Raw genomic sequence first — 4574 nt, forward strand, 5'->3', positions numbered from 1 at the left:
CATTTTCTTTTGCAAGGCCATTTTTCACTTGTTTCTTAACTTTGTCCGTCTGCCATTGTGTTCGTGACTCAACTATCTCATGCCCAACTCCTCATAGGGACCCGCTCCAGTCCCTGATTGGCTGACCGACCAGTTTCGCAATACATGATGCGTTTCCTGCCGTAAAGCAAATTTTTTTCCATGAAATTTCACCCCCGATGGCAGAAGCTTATTGCAAAGATTGCAAAGCCACTAAGTAACCTATGTAAACGCTGCTAGTCTGATTTTACTGTGGCCGCTACCCTGTGCAACCCACATTATTTTCATAATGATATATTTAGGAAAAGATGCTATCTGTTGCCTCTTTAAGGTTCTTGAAAAAGGGTTTCCTGGGGTGTAATTCCCCCAGGTGGCACCGTCAGTCCTCTCCCTATTTTTCCACTTAAAACACCTCGCCACATTTATAAGATGCACAATTGTTGGCTTATCTGCTGTCCTATAAAGTTTATCCTGATAAAAGGCCTTTCTCCTTATCTTCCAGGTAGTGCTGGAAAATAAGAACATTTACTTGAAGACTGTATGCAAGTACTGTTTTGAGGTACTGCAGGCAAATTCAAAGTCTGGCCCGGGGACCAATCATGGCTTGCAGACTGATTTTTAATAACATACAGCTTCTTGTTCAAAATATAATATGTGACCCGCCACACAATATTGGTTAATCAAGCAAGATCACTTTGCATCTTTTCCTTTTACCTCATTATGGCAGGACTATCATGCAGTTTGTAGACACAGTATACAAGCTATAACAGCAAAGATTTTCCACTAAGTAGCAGACATGGCCACAAAAAAGAAGCATAAAGCCAACAGCAAGTGCTGCTGCTTTCAGAAGCTGTGGGGAGTTGATTACTTTTTCACTGAAAGATAAAACAGTTGTGTTTGTCTCATTTGTAACCCTTAAGAAAAAAAAAACAAACAACACGATGCAAGAAGCAGCTGGCCCCCAGGTGTTTTCACATTATCTAATCTGGCCCCCATTTAAAAAAGCTGAATGGTGCCTGAGGTAGTGATACTTTACTGGTTTCCATTTCAAGCTACTTTGTAGGTCTACTCCACTACATTCAGGGGCAAATACTGTACTTTGTACTTTACGTGTCCATTTCAGTTAGTTACTAATTACTTAACAAATTCAGATAAAATCAAGAAATAAAAAAATGATGATTTATTACAGCAGATAAAGTATACTGAGGGGCTCACAGTGTGTCTGTTCAACCAACAACACTATCTGTGCCACAGACTGACACTGAACTAAAGGCAGTTTGAAAGCTGTGGGAATAAGAAGTTGGGCTCTGGTTTGTTTTTGTGGTGGTCATCACATCTAAGCGATGCCGCCAAATGTGCGTAAGTATGTTGGAGAAAACCGGAAAACCAGCAGGTGGTTCTTCAGGCTCCGGTGTATTATTTTGTGCTTGATGTAGTGACTTGTAATGATCCATTTGTTGTGCTGACCTCAGCATTTATTTATTGTGTGTTGTGTGATAAGACGACAAATATGAATCCTTATCTCAGTTTATCAGTCTTTGATGCCCATCCCTGTGCCCAAGGTTTTTATTTAAAAATGTCAAGGCTATTTAATTTTTCTATTTCCTCAAACTATTATTAATAAAAGAGTGGGATTTTAATACAAAATGGTAACCACTGTATGTGAATGCCTGAATGGACCAGGGGTCCGTTTCACAAAGCAGGTTCAACAAACTCTGAGTCTAATTCTGAACTCTGAGTTGATCTACTCTGAGATAGGAAATTCTGAGTTTCCGGTTCCAGAACAGCTGATTTAAATCAATTTAATCAACTCGGAGTAGTTTCACCTGGAGTTAAGCACGTGCACCACAACTATAAAAAGCCAGCATCAATGGAGCCCCGATTCGACGAGTCACCATGGCAACGGGGACGGGGAGGGCTGCGTTTTTCACCCCACTAGAATTAGAAATCTTAATGCGCTCATACTGCGACTTTGAATTTGAACACGTTTTCAAAAAGAAGTGCAACACCGCTGCAGCTGCAAAAGAGAGGGAGACAGCGTGGGAGAATGCATAAGTTTAAATGTAGACCTTTGCTATCACAATAATATTACAGGGGAAAACTGCTTGAATGGTAGCCTATTAATAGGCTACCATTCAAGCAGTTTATAAATTAATAATAATAATAAATTAATTAATTTATTTCACTTAGGTGCAATCCCGCGGAGGAGAAGCATACTTAGCAGCAGTTTAGGATGAAATATTATATAACATATAATCTCATGGGGGTACCTCATTTTGATCATGTTTTACATTGTAAAGTAAATATTAAGTGGCTGTTTGACTGTGCAGTTGTTTTATCCCCAACATAGGCCTAATGCTGTTTTCACACACATAAATGTCTTCTCATCTATATCATTTTCTGTTAAATAATTAAGCCTATTTAAACTAACACAGACTTCTACTCAGCCAACAGAAAGAAGGCAGATGCCCGTAAAACGAGCAAACTTTTCTGACCGCCCTGCATACATGTACAGTTGCCTTACTCAAGTGCTCAGCGTCTCCGACATTGTACAAAAAACTTCCATTTGCAAAGAAACACAGCACAACACACAATATCTGCTGGGATGTGAGAGCATGACTACGATTGGTAATGTTGCAAAGGTAAGGACGGATTAGGTTGTGTATGTAGATGATGGACTGTGACGTGAAACGGTACCGATCAAAAAGATAATTGTGTGGAAATGCTAAAACATCTATGCGCGGTCTGATAACCATCTCCCGACAAATATTTAATTCTCTGCGCAGTAATGCTGCACCTTCATCCACGGGATCGTTATCAAAAGGTCATGCCATGTTAGTGAAAAAAGTCGCCACCTACTGTGCCTAATGGACTTCTAATATACTGACTCTGATTTTTTTAAATGATTTTTTTTTAAATGACAGATGGCAGAACTAGGCTACGCCAAAACTCGCCTGCTGACTGAATGAATGAGGAAATCAAATGGAGTGTGTGGCTCTGAAAGAGGGCGGAGACAGAGAGAAACTCGAGGTTCATTGAGAAAAACCTGGTCCCGACCAGGTTAGGTTCATAGAGTCTGTTACTATGGTAACTGACCGAGAGCTTAAGTTACCTCTCTCTCTGAAACAGGCTAGAGTTACCCCTCTTTCTCTGGTTTGAGTTACCTCCCTTTCTGAAACGGAAAACTCAGTTTCCCTCATTTCAGGATTAACAGACTCTGAGTTTTCACTAAACCTGCTTTGTGAAACGGACCCCTGATCTGTGCTCCAAAGGAAAGCCTTCATCAGCCTGTGCAGTTTTGCCCACCACTGGATTTGTATCTTGTTGAACTACCATAAACTCAAGCTTTCTGTGCTTAAATTACTCGCTGTGAAGGATTACCCTCCTCTATTTCATAATGCCTGTCATACCTCTGATGAAAGGAACTGTTATGCATTGATATGCTTGACGTGATTCGTTTTCTCTGTGGAACTGTTGCAGGTCTACCCGAGAACCTCCCTCCATGTGATCATATGTATATGTGGAAAGTCTTTGGCAGTTAGACCCCATAGGGATGGTATGATTTAAGGAGGGTGATGAATCCATAGTTGAATAGGGAACCCCTCAAAAAGAAGAGAAAGAAGGGAGAGGGACAACTGACCACTTGACATGAGATGATCTTTACCTTACCAGGAGGCAACAAAATAAGTAAAGAAAAAATTAAAGGGGAAATGCATAGCCACAGAAACACGCATAAAGCAAAACGAGACAGACTATGGAATGGATATGTGTATAGTATATGAATGAAATAAGCCCTGAATGAGATAGTACAACTCCGATGAGAAATCTGTAGTAGGAATAAGTCTGGAATGACAGCTAGGGAGCCACTAATTAGTCACTGATAACAGATACAAAATAAGCATTGCAAAGGAAAGAGGCAGTAGGGAAACATGTTGAGGTCTAACCACCAAATATTATAAAAGCCAGAGATGAAGTAAGCTGTGACAACAGAAATAATGGTTATATGCCAGACAGGAAGGCTGAAAAAAGTGCATGGTTCTTCAGACCACAGGTGTCTATATTTTGAACATAACAGGCCAACAAGGACCAACTGAAATAAAAGGTCTTAAGACCAAACAGAAAATAATTGCAGAAGAACAACTTAAACAGAATGTTAAAAAAACAGTAAGGTCTGACGACCAAACATAAATCAAGTCAGCAACAGAAATTAAGGGTCTGATGAACAAAGTGACAATAATGTGTGAGGTCCTTGTTGATCTTGGAGCCTATATGTAGAACAAAATAAAAGGTCATCAGACTGAAGAAAAAAATAAGGTTTTAAGACCAATTTAAATAAAATGGCAAAAGTAAAATAAGCACAGTGTGGGGTCCTAAAGACCATGTGTAGAACAAAATAAAATGTCAGTGAAGACCAAACTGAAATAAAAGGTCATAGACAGAACAGAATCTAAGGACATAAGACCAACTTAAAGGAGCTATATGTAAGAAATCTAAAGCAAATAGTCGTAAAATCATCCTAATATGTCACAGAGACTAAGGAATAATGTTCTCACTGA

The sequence above is a fragment of the Epinephelus fuscoguttatus genome, linkage group LG22 (genome assembly GCF_011397635.1).
Source record: "Epinephelus fuscoguttatus linkage group LG22, E.fuscoguttatus.final_Chr_v1".
NCBI lineage: Eukaryota > Metazoa > Chordata > Actinopteri > Perciformes > Serranidae > Epinephelus > Epinephelus fuscoguttatus.